This window comes from Gordionus sp. m RMFG-2023, chromosome 5, assembly GCF_954871325.1.
Source record: "Gordionus sp. m RMFG-2023 chromosome 5, tfGorSpeb1-WG-v2, whole genome shotgun sequence".
In the NCBI taxonomy this organism is placed as follows: Eukaryota; Metazoa; Nematomorpha; class Gordioida; order Chordodea; family Parachordodidae; genus Gordionus; species Gordionus sp. m RMFG-2023.
The window spans coordinates 10052251-10065835 of record NC_088779.1 but is presented as its reverse complement, the minus strand read 5'-3'; the positions used below and the strand labels follow the sequence as shown (position 1 = coordinate 10065835).

The 13585-nt window shown below is 23.4% G+C and overlaps 1 long non-coding RNA gene across 1 annotated transcript; it reads right to left on the bottom strand.

The window, feature by feature from the left end:
* Positions 1 to 841: 841 nt before the first annotated feature.
* LOC135930364 (uncharacterized) lies at positions 842 to 12135 on the bottom strand. Its single transcript, XR_010572743.1, has 9 exons — positions 12123 to 12135; positions 9671 to 9691; positions 8802 to 8822; positions 6429 to 6449; positions 4962 to 4979; positions 3887 to 3901; positions 3312 to 3332; positions 1761 to 1781; positions 842 to 863 (listed from the first exon to the last, which is right to left on the bottom strand). It is a non-coding gene; the product is annotated as an uncharacterized LOC135930364 (long non-coding RNA).
* Between the last annotated feature and the right edge of the window lie 1450 nt (positions 12136 to 13585).

Below are 13585 nucleotides of genomic sequence, written 5' to 3'. Positions count from 1 at the left end.
TATTTTTATATCTAGGACTAGGATTCTAATTTCTGATCTAGCATATGCTGTTTAAAAAATTCTCTTTTAACTGCATAGGTGCGCCTACTTAAAAGCAGACACCTACAAGCCAGGCCCAGGTAACAGGACCTTGGTAATAATTGGTATGGTGCAATTGAGGAAAGATGTTGGACTATGTTATAGCCGAATATATAATCTAGGGTAACTCCTAGTTGTTCATTATTTAAGAAGATCCCTAAGTTTTTACTAGTTATTAAGACAAGATTTTATACTATAAAATTATTGTATCTATCATGATTAGCAAATTTAGTACAAGTGGGTTGAAGCTAGAGTTCTGCAAGACTAACCCATCAGTCCCTACTGGGTCAGTCCGGAGGTACATCATCGATAAAATAAAGCTTCGGCTTGTAGTCAGAAATATGTTTATCTTACATATTCTTCCTATTCTTCCTTCTTTTTTTGTCTGATTGAATAAATATAAAATAAATATTTTAATTTTTTTTATTTATTATTAACATTCTTATAATATATTGTGATACATAGAATAAAATGAACAGCATAATTAAAGTATCAAAGTTATTGCTGCTAATTAAAATTTAATGCATAACATTAAAATAGAAAATTATATATTTTGAGCTTAAAATTTCTTCACATCTGCTTTTTATAAGGTCGGACGAATCTGGGAGCTAGGATGGAACAATTTATAAATTGCATTAAATTACAAGAAGAATAAAATTAAGACAGTCATGTTAAATATAACAAATATACTATTTTCAATGCTAATATTAACCCCTTCATGACGTAATTTTTTTTATATATATTTAATAAAAATATAAATATACTTAGAGTCATGGCCTCTATAACTATAATATATTTAAAAAATGATCAAATACTAAAGAAAGCCAAAAAAAAAATAGACGACAAAATCAAAGCAATTTATATTATATTTTAAATTAAATAATCATTGTTTAAATGTCTTGAATTGAAAGAAAATAATGATAAATATAAAGTAAATGTGAATTAATTCAAAGCTCTAAAATGATCATATCATATATTAAGGAGTATACTAGATTATTTTTAAATTCATTCAAATAGTCTTTAAAACTAAAATTTTCATTGACAATCTTCCTCAAAACTTATAAATATATCGTAAAATGGAAAATCTAATTTTCAATTAGTCTTTTGAAGTTTTTCCAAAAAAAAGATTAAAAATCTAATGCTTATATACCTTATTTATCAATATTTAAAATATTAATTTTTACTAAAACAAATCATAAAAGTTTTATAAGAAGATTTGTGAATACTGAATCTTGAGCTTGACACGTTTAAAAAGTTAAAGTGAGTTACTAATTTAAGGTTAAGGGAAAAACATAGATGTCAATAGGGTTTATATATATTTTAAAAGACATATAATATCACATTAAACATAGATGCCCATTAGTATTAGTATATGATTTAAAAAAGAGGGAATAGTATCAAAATTTTTATGTTTTGATTAAGAATTATTTGTCATGTAGTCTGATTCATAAATAATTGTTCCCATTTTAGATTTGTGAAAATTCATAATGCAAATTGTGGGACCTTTTATAAATGTTAATAAGAAAAACCCCTGCTAACTGGCTTCTACTGTTTAAAAAACATTTTTTTACCTAGATATAATTAAACGATAAATCATTCGCTAGAACTAACTCAAAGCGGGTTAACCTAGTTATTCCGATTAAAAATAGTGATTAAAACAAATAAGGAAACTAAATAATTACCCAATTCCCTTGTATTATTAACTGTTTCAAATAAGAATGTAATTTTAATAATGCGCTTATTAAATAAACCATATTAGTAACTCCTTAATTATTTACAAAGATTGGTTTCTATATTTATTTTAAAACAACAGAATAATAAATCAGTGAATTCGGAATATATTTCAAATCATTTAAGGGCTTTGTGTTAGAAATGTATTTCAACATGTATGGAGTTATATCAGCAATATAAATTTAATAAAATTTTAGCGTTAATTTTGGAACTTATTTAATTTTTTTGATACATCACAAAAAATTGAATGGGGAAAATTGTCTGAAATTCATAGAAAGATACTACACCGTTCTGAAATACATATCCAAGATCACATTTTTCAAATTTGATCATTGTTTTTAGTAACTGATTTGAAATTGAGAGATTCCGAATTCCCATGTATTCCATATCCCAAATAGAACATATAAATATAAAAATGAAAATATGTATTAATAAATAAAAGGGATGTGCTATTACTTTTTTTAAAGTGTAATAAGTATACTATTTTATATTTTTAATATCTTTTAATTTTAGGTTGAGTTTATAATTTAAACTCGAAAATAGGACGATATCGCTCTTATCCCACATTATAATAAAAATAGATATCGTTTCCAATGCCAATATATTTACTTAATTTTTGTATAATCTGTTTATTTTGACGTTTCGCGCATATATTATAAACTCAGCCTAGATAAGAACGAAATAGATATTATTTAAACCATGTAAAAAAATTTAATCTAGTTTTACCTTAAAAAAAAATCTTAAATACTAAAGGGATGTATCTAGAAATTTATTATATTAGATTTTTTTTTTTAAATCACAAAATTGCAAACAACTGTATAAATTCAATTTTTTGAGGTAATTTTTTTTCATTAACTAAACGTGTTTTCTAAATTTCAGAGAATTTAACCTTGGATTTTGTTGTAAATTATATTTTAAAAATTATGATTTTGTTTATCTTTCCTCAATTAAACCATATATTTTAGATGTTTATAACATTATTAATATTATATTTCCAATTTATTTTATTTTTGTTTTAAATTATTTTGATATGGTTAATCTCAAAAATATTAGTTTGAAATTGTAAACAAATTTTGGATTGATATAGGTCTTGATTTAGATAAAAGTAACAGTTTTATAGCTTAGATTTGATTAGTAGGAAATAATAATAATGGGTGGTAAATAATAACGAATACCCGTTTATAGTTAGTCTTAAAAATGATCTATTAATAACCTATAAATTTGAATATACTCATTCAAGAAGTTTTAAAATATGTAAGTATCCACTTTATTTAAAAATTTTAATACGTTAATATTTACATTTTAACGCATGTATTGCGAATGTAATTTAACAATAGTAACTTTTCCTGATATTACCGAAATATCATAAATAAAATTAAGAATTTACAATGAAATCCATGTTTAATATCTCTAATTGTTTAAATAGCAAATATTACAAACATAAGATTTTGTAAAACAGTTTGATTCATATGATTAAATATTTAAGAAAAAAATATATATACGTAGTTCATTAATTTCTTCAACTGTTAATATAAGAAAATAATATAAAAAATACTAAAAAATAAGATTTATTATTAATCAATTTAAGTAATGCAACTCTAGGGAGCGTCCTCTATTACTAGGGAAGAGTGTTCTCTAAGGAATCATTTAGCATTTACCCGATGTTTAATCATCAAATTCAAGATGTTAGCCAGTAAAATATTACGCAAGCTGAGCGATTTTGCTCATAGATGGCAGGGTTGGCCATATATTAGCAAAATTTCGAGGCTAATGTATTATTATTTTGACTTTAATCCTGATTTATCCGTTTTTATTGAGCCTTTTAACAGCACTTCTTAGCGAGAAGTGTCCTTTATCCCACAAGTCAATGACGTTCAGACCCCCTGGGGAGATGGGACACCAAATGACACAGGTATTTCTCCTAAAAAAATTAGGCCAAATTGGTAAAAAGAGTGCTCCATAAAAATTTAAATAAGGCAACATCATTATTTATCCTTTAAAATAACAACGATATAAAAGGATTTAATAGGTGTAACTTTCTAAAAAAAATTTCTCATTATGATATAAATTTATATACCTATTTCTGTGCTATCTTTATACGTTTATATGAATAAAATTATTAAAAATATTAATGAATAGACTTAGGTTGGCTTTATAGTAAATGTGATATGACACAATGAGAAGTGATTAAAATGAAATCGACTTTATGGAACTTTTTATTGAGATCAATTTTATTAATACGCGATTATTGTAGAATTGTTTTTTTTATTTATTGATGTCAATAAAATTATTAGTTTAAAAAAAGGAAAATATAGAAAGGAAAAAAAATAAAATATGAATTTAATATTTATATAATTATAAACAAGCAAATACGAATACATATATACTATATATTGTATAAGAGAAGGCAGTCGTTTGCCAATTTTGTGAAAAACAATAAGCTTCTCCTCGTTACGTTAGGTAAATTATATTTTCATTTTTAATGTCATGACACTATCCGTCTCAATTGTATAATTACTCAACCATAAATTTATTATGTTTGTAGTTTTCCCGTCGACTTGAATAGGCAACCTGCATTGCAACTATTTCAAGGGACGAATTTCACGATAAATGCAAATCCATAATAAAATAGAAATAGTCATGTATTTAAGATAAATTATCCTATTAGTAAATAAGTAAAAGATATATAAAATTTACTAATATAATTAACTTTCATAATTACTCATTTACTACTATCATTGTATGGTTATGTTAAATTTTTTTTTGCTGGACAGTTTTATAACTTATTTATTATTGCTTTGATTATTTTTATGGAATTTAGTTTTGCATGTTAGGCCGCCATTTCCAAGTCATTTTTATCTAAGTAGTTTACTAGACATGTTTTTATCAATTTTTTTATCTATTTCCAAACAAAATAGGATAATAATTAATCGAATCATACTTAATAATGAATAAAAATATTATATATTTATTAATGATATAATGGCCTTCTTGAGGCATAAAAAGTTTTAATTTAAAAATAATATTTACTATGCAAAAAATAATTTAAATTATTCTACTTTGCTTAGAAATAAATCATAATAAAAAATTGGAAAGTGATTTATCACAACTTGTTTATAAATTAACTTTATTTAAGAAAAATAAAAATTTACTTGCAAAAAAATAGTCAACTGTTTATAAAATTAAGAAATAATTTAAATACAGCGTTTTTGTAATTGATAATCATCATCAATTGATCCAAATATATAATAACATCTTGCAATTTATTTTTATATGAAAATATATAAAAAAATTCATAAATACATGAAATATTTAACCTTAATCATTATAAACAAAAACTTATTAAAATTAAGGTTATTCTTTTGCAAATGGCGATTATTCTTAAGAGATTTTTTAATTGTTGAGCAGTCTATATCAAAATCTATGGATGAAAATGAGGAGGCACAAGTGAAATATCTAACACTCTCAAGGTTTGTAGACAATCCTTTAAATTTCAGACTGTCCTATAGTGGGTTCAAGAAAATTATGATTTAAAAATGTAATCTCCCTCCGAAACTTATTAGGGAGAGCCCCAAGAGTGAGGAGTTATCCTCAAGGTATTTAATGGCTATAATATCAAATGGTGACTCTCATAAGGTTCCATCATCTAAGTACCTTAGATATAAGTCTAAGTTAGATTTTTTACTTGGCATGTACCAAAAGTGAGTATGGTTATGAATCATTAAAAAGATTTGCCTAACTTTGAGTAATTAAAACAGTTTTAAAAATATTTTAAAAATTCATGTCGATTTAATTTAATGAAGGCGTTATAAAATCTAGCTTGCAGATAATAAAATTTGATGGTGGGCTGTTTAGATATATCTTTAGCAATTAATCTCCTAAAATAAGATCTTATAGCTATTAGACGAAGGCCACCACCAGGCTTTTATATTTGCTAATTTTGATTTACTATATTATTACAAAAGGTAACAAAATTTGTTAAAGATGTGATAAAAACTAATATATATAATAAAATGAGAATATCTAAATCCCTGCAAGTCACTAGCTGAGTTTTAATTAAAAGAATTAATTACATTAACGAACTCATCTAAAGAAATATTGAATGACTGAGGGCTTAGCTTGGTAAAAATTATTGACTGTTTAAGTAGTTTGATAACATTAACTCTTACCATAGGCAGCCAATTGAAATAGAATATGGGATCACCTTAATTTAAAATTGTTAACACAATTGTTTTAAGCTAAAAAGATATGGTTATGTAAGACCATTATTTGTATGATTTATACATTTTTATGGTATGATGAGTGTTACACAAAAAAAAATTATAATTATTCTTTAACTAATATTAATAATGGTTATTTTAAAATATTTTATTGTAAATTATTTCAGATCTCTCTTTTTGTGGCAATGTTTCCTCAATCTCAAGCAGACGTTTTGTAATGTAAAATAGGAATTAAATTTAAACAAAGGTAAAAGTTTTATGTGTAATCGAATTAATGTAAAATAACCACCGGGATATCAATTTTAATTTTTTAAAAAATAAAAAACCTTCAAAACTATGTTTGTTCTATCATATATAATTTATATATTGTAACAACTAATAAGAGAAATATAAATTTACCCCAATAGTAAATGTTAGAAACTGTTTATATATAATTAAAAAGGTATATAATTAAGAAAACCATAAAAATTTTCTTCATTAAAATTTAAATTTTTGGCATTTTCTTCTAAAAGTGTCTAATTATTTAGTCTTTATAAAAAGAAAATTCTTGTATTATTTTTAAAAAAGGAATATAAATAAAATCGAATATTTATTTTCAGGGGAAACTATTAACCCTTCGAAATTTCTTTTGTGGAAAAATTCTAGTAAATGAATTTAAACTGCTTATTTTTTCAAACAGCACACCCAAACATGTTATACATGTAACTAATATACATAAATTAGTAAGAAAATATAAGTATAATATAACTCTTTGTTTAAATTACATAAGCCAAATTGCCACCTTAGTGATTGTTATCAACAGTACAAGTAAAATATTTTCATATATTCTTTTAACAACTTTCTTATAAAATTGTTTACCTCCATGTATTTAGTTTCAGGCTATTAATATATATGCCTCATCAGGCTATCTTCATCTTTGGAGTATATTAAAAATTTTTGCCATAACTCGCTCCACTTCTAACTATATATTTTTTAAACTGCCCACCTCCCTTCTTTTTCATTAAAAATTTTATCATTTATCCTACAAACATTGTGATCTACTAAAATTCGATATATTTTAGAATTTCATGAGATTTTTAAATTTAAAAGGAAACTTCTTGACAGGATTTCTTAAATCTCTTGGAGAGAGCCGCCGATTCCATTTTATATATTATCCATAACCCCCTTCGAGAAAAAGGTAGCATTTGAAAATCAATAAATTTTAGACGACTACATATTCGACCCTATTATTTACACCATCCGCACTGTGAAAGTTTACTAATCTTTCGCTTTAACTATTTAAGTTCAGTACAACGTTTTTTATATTTTATATTATATTCTCAAGCCAATACTTTTATGTTCTTAATCATCCAGCTTTATTTTAAATTATCTTAATCCATACAATAATATGTCAATTATTTCATTTGCCTCTCTATTAACTCCGAATGTAATATTCTCCATAATTCTCCTCAATTTACAATAATAATAATATAATATTTATATTCCTTATGACAATCTGTATTTTTTTCCCCACTAAGAATTTAGTAATCAAGATAGCCTTTTTTGAATTATATAATCTCAGAATATTGAACAATATAAATTGAAAATGATATCTATTAATGACTTGAAATAAAAAAATAATTAACTAATTGCCATCAAATATAGATAACTTATTTCACAAAAAATAACTGTTATTGCTTAAAATGATTACTAATTGTCATCAAAATATAAATAACTTTAACAAAAAAACTGTCAAAAAAATCAAATAGTTATTGGGCTAATTTTAATATACATATAACAACTTTTGAAATAACGACCTACGGTTTTCTAGGTCCCCATGCGCAACTTTACAATATTTAAATTAAATATCATTTCTGTGTCATGTCTGGGTTTAAGAGAAAATACAGAAATAAAGAAAGAAATTTCCCCAAATCACTCCACTCTCTCCCCTTACCAAAAATTAATATAAGCAATTAGAACAATTAATATTATATGAAAGACATTAATATTCATTATTTAGTAAATTAAGTTAAGAGAACAAAATGAAATATTATTTGCTTAAAAATATCCAAGTATTTTTTTTATTGCTGTTTGCTTTTTTAGAAGTCTCATGATTTCTCGTCTCCCTTACAGTTGCTTAGAGAAGAAGAACAGGACAAATAAATTCATACAATATAAATAAAAGATAGATATAATGAATATTATTTGAGGATTTTACAAGGAATAATTAAATAACTAAATTGATTAATGTTTCGTCAAATTATTCGTTTATATTTTATAAATTTGAATATAAATTAATCATTTATACTTTGTTATAGATTTTTTTATAGGTTCTAACAATTAATTTAACTTACTTAATAATAGAATTATTTAATGAATTGCTACTATTTCCATTATTTCTATAAATGTGATCCTTGATCAAGTTTATACCCTCTTGCATATATTTTTTAAATATATATTATATTTAATACCATATAATTTTACTCAAATTTTGTTACTAGACAATTTAAACAAAAATTCAGTTTTCCCATGAAAAACACCCATCTACATTTACAGTATATAAGCTAAAGGCGATGTTAATGACTCGTCGTAGAGAGTGAGCTTTGTTAAGCGAAGAAATTTTTTTTTTTAATTTAAAAATTTTTTACAACACAAGTTAAACAATTTTATAAGAAAGTTGTAAAAAAAAATATATGGAAATGTATTAATTAAAAAGGTATAGTTGATTTATAAAATTATGTAATGTGTACTATTCGCATAAATATTATGATTAGGATAAATATTTATAATTACATATTTCGTTACTCTTGTTATCTTGTATGTTATTTAAATAATAAAGGATTAAGAAGACTTATATTAATAATATATAATAATCATTATTGAAATTCAAATATCTCTATATCAACTCTAACTATAAATGAAGAGCCCTAGGTCTTTTTTATAGAATGAAATTTATTGTAAAAAGGAACAGAATAAATATAAATGCGAAGGTGGCGATGTCATATATAGTCATTTAAAATAAATATTTTACTTATGAAATATTATAAATTTTAAGAACCAAAAAAATATAGTGTCAAAGGTGACAAATGCCGAAAATGGTCGCATTTTAAAAAATTGATATATATTAAGAATACTATTAAATTTCTAGATAAAATTGTCTGAAATTTACAAAAAAGATATTCCAATCATGTTGGAACACATTTTGGTCAAATCAGATGTCGACTTTAATAATTGCCATTACTAGATAACTAAAAATCGAAAGATTCAAACCCCATGAATTCCATAACCCTACGTATATAGCAAGAAAATACTTTTGATAGTTATATATTTAACTTAATTAAATTTTTAGGCAAAAAATTTAATTAATAAAATATCGGTCACCTTTCATACTATGCATAATATCATTACAAATTCTTTAAAACTGATTCAATTTAGGCAAAATTTATTGAAAAACTGAATATGGTTTAGCCACTTTTTAGACAAGATTTTTAAAAAAAAAAAATCTATTAGTTGTTTAGTTTTAGGATAGGCTAGGTTAGCTTTTCTACACTAATTAAAAGAATTTTTTTAAAAAATGAATTTACATATTAATTCACTCCTTCTAACTGTTTTTATAGAAAAAATATTAAAAAAATCTAGTTTAATAATTAGTTTAAATTTACTTATATTTCCACATAGCACATCTATTTATTTAAGTAAAAAAGAAATAATAATAATGTACGCTTTCGTAAACACCCCATAAACATAATGGGATGGGACATTTATTTTTTTTATTGCTTATTTATTATATAAAATTTAAAAATCTTAAGAAGAGGGTGGCATATATTAGCTTGGTTGGGTGAATTTATAATTCTTTCATTTAAATATAAATTGGTTGATGAATTTTGTGAATATGATTATAGGTTGATGCATGCTCATGATGTTGATGTTAAAAGTAGAATATACTCATTTCTGCTTGATATTTATAATTCTAACATATTATGATCCTTTAGTGCTACTTAAAGAAAAATTTTGTTTTGGGCAAAATTTACATTAATAAATTCAAAAATTTTTCCTTTTCCTCAGTAATAATAAGTTATCGTATACATGATGAGATTTGTGATCTATCTAATATTTTATAATTTCTTTGCATGTTTTAAAAAATAAAATTTTAAGAAAAATTCTAAAAAAATAATGACTAGAGTTTGAAAAAAGTTCATTGTTCCTTTAGAATGATATTGTTTTTTTTGTATATTTTTTTTTGTTTTTTAAATATTTTTTAAAATTTTTCTATTTTTTTAAAAAAATGTTTTTATGCATTTTAGTTATTGGGTGCGCAATCTATACTCAGTCATTTTATCAAGAAATGTAAAACATTTATGACCATTTCTCGCTTTCTATTTCTGGTTTATACCAAATTTTATCTCATTTTAAAAGTTTGGCGAAATTATTTTAACCTATTTAAAATTAAAATGACAGTTTTGAATCTTCACATTTTTAAAGGAAATTGTATATAAGAAAATAGGCAGCAGAGTTGAAAAGTTATATATTTTTTTTGTTACTAATATCGTACTATTTTTTTAAAAAATCTAAGTTGGTCTCCTAAATTGATTTATATTTTTCAGATGAACTAAAAATTATGCAACAATTTGAACTAAAAATTATGCAACAATTTGAACTAAAAATTATGCAACAATTTTTATAGAAATTGTGTAAAATATACTGGCAGGTATTCTATATATATGCTAAAATTATGTATCCTTTGTATTTTTAAAATTTTTTAATGGATAATTAATTAGGGAATTTTAGTAAAAAAATTTAAAAACCGGGAATATTTGTTAGGATTACTCTATTCCTGGGCACCTAAAATTTAAAAGGGAAAAGGAATAGATAGGTATATGTATTTTGCCCTGAATTAAAATCTCTTAATCAATGCACTATTTTTCTGGTCAAGAAAATAAATTAAATTTATAAACTGGACTAGAAGAGTAAAATTTTCTGAAGCGGGTAAAAAAAACACGACACACCTTCTTGGAAATATATGAGAAGATCACTTTTATAATATTTTGATTGAATTATTAATAAGATAGAATATATAAAAATAAGATTAATTGATATGCTACAGACTTAAATAAAAGAAATGTCAAAAATAGAATAAGCCGTTTTCCGTAGTTATGATTGTTTGTCTATATTGTTTTTGAAAAAGAAGATAGAAATTTGAATGATAAATCATGACTTCTGTTAATGCGCATTCTCGATCAGCATAAATTTAGAATCTTGAATTGTTTCGGGTCATTATAAAATGTTGAAGAAAGTTCACTGTAAATAACTTCGCTTCATAGTAATAATTTTTTACTAGCGAATTTGTTTTATTATAGTGTACAAGTTTAGATATTTTATTTTTATATAAACTTCTTGGCTTTTAAAAAATTGAAAGTGTTGTTGGTAGGCATATCGTAATATGAATAATTTTTTTTACTCTATAACCGTTCATCCTGATAAGATCAGCCATTTTTTATTCAAAACAAGGAGCTATTACTATTTCTTATGGCGAAAGATTTCAGCTTCCACTCTAAACTTTAAAAATTATTTTTCAAATCTTTAATTTGTTAGTCTTTTTAAATATTCAAATGCTTTTCCCCAAGAGTGAAACAAGGTTAACGATGACTGAACTAATTGAATAAATGAGAGAAAGAAGAAATATATTTTAATGAATGAAAACAAAAAACAATTTTAAAATGTACCCCCCCCCCTCCCCTTCCATCATTACAATTACTTTATCGGAATTATATTTAAACAACTATATCTAACTTAGAATATATTTTTTATTTTTATTGGCATTGGATGGAACTAAATTAATTTGTCAAATAGAGTATTTTTGTTATTCTTATATCTTAGCATTCCTAATTAAAATATCGAGGTCTTTCCATTAGGTTATATTATATAATATATACAAACATATTTCATTAAAATAACCAAATTGAAAATAATAGGTATTATTTTGATTCATTGAATAAAAAGTTGTAATGGAATATGAATAAATATTACAATAATGGTGACTAACAGAATTGATTGAAAAATTATATGATTATATGTTAATGAATGAAAAAAATTGTGATATTTAAATATATTTACTCTTTGGAGAAGCTAAATTAAAAAAAATTATATACATAATATAATATATATATTCATATTTATAACTTACGCCATAAATAATACAAAAGATATAATTGGTTTAATACACTGTTTGGCACAGTGTAAATTATAGTTAACGTACGGTTTATAGTATTTTAAACTCAATAGTTTGAAAAAAATTTTTAGGGCAATATTTAGATGTGTGTTTTATACAGTCATATAATATAATTTTATTATTATATGAAAAAATCCCATTCAGTTTATTAAAAAAAATTTTTCGCTAGCATGTGAATTTTATTTTGGCAAATTTTTATAAACTATAAGCAGACGTGAGTATCAAATATTATGGTATTTTATTACGCGCAAGTTGCGCCGAGCAACAATAAATTTTAATATGTGTATATTCGATTTTTAATTTCCAGCGATGACAAAAGATATAGGAATATACATTGTAACATTTTTATTATATAAGATTAATGAACCATTCAAACATTTTAAATTATGATTATTATTTATTATAAGGCTGTGATTTTATTAGGTTGGTATAATCCGAAAATTGCTAAACAAAATTAATAAATATTAAGGTAGAGACTATTAATTTAAAAAACATTTTTAATTATATAAATAATGAGCAAGCAAATTTATACGATATATTAATAATAAATTATTATATAAGATTTTTAAAATCAATTTTAAAGGTTTATAAATGTTATCCTTTATTTTATTAACTATGTATTAATAGGTAATTTTATCGTAAAATAACTAGTTTTGATGAAAAAAAAATTAAGATTCAAAAAGATATCATGAAAGTATTTTGGCCTAGGTCGCTGACTTACACTTTCCGTAAAAAACAAAGTATAGAGATGGAATGTTCCTACAAACCTTGATATATCATTTCTTACGTATCAGCTCCTTAAAAAAAATATTTATAAAAATATTATCATACTAACCATCGAAATAGAAGAAATTATGGGCCAATATAATGATTGTTATTATAAATGTATTCATTTAAAACAAAAGTATTTAATTTTAAGTAAAAAGATTGGTAAAATTTAATTTCTTTAACAAATATTTTAACAATTAAGGAAATAAATTTTAATTAAGAAAGTTAGGATTTTTCAAAATAATTTTTTAAAAATAAAATAGAGATTAGCTTTCCCAGCAATTATATTAAAATAATGAATTATTCTTATTTTATTAATTAATCTTTTTTCTAAGATAAATATTTTATTTATTTTCTATTCCATGAGCTTTAAAAATATTATATTAAAATAAACACGTATTTTTTAAAATATTTTATTGTTTATAGTAATTAAAAATTAAATAATGATGCAATAGCCTTAGACGTTAATGATCTTTTATCTGTTATTAAAATATAAGATGGCATCGTAATTTTATCCTTATATAATATTTTCAAAAAATTTTAAGTAGCATATATGGATCGGTTCCTATAGAAGTTGATA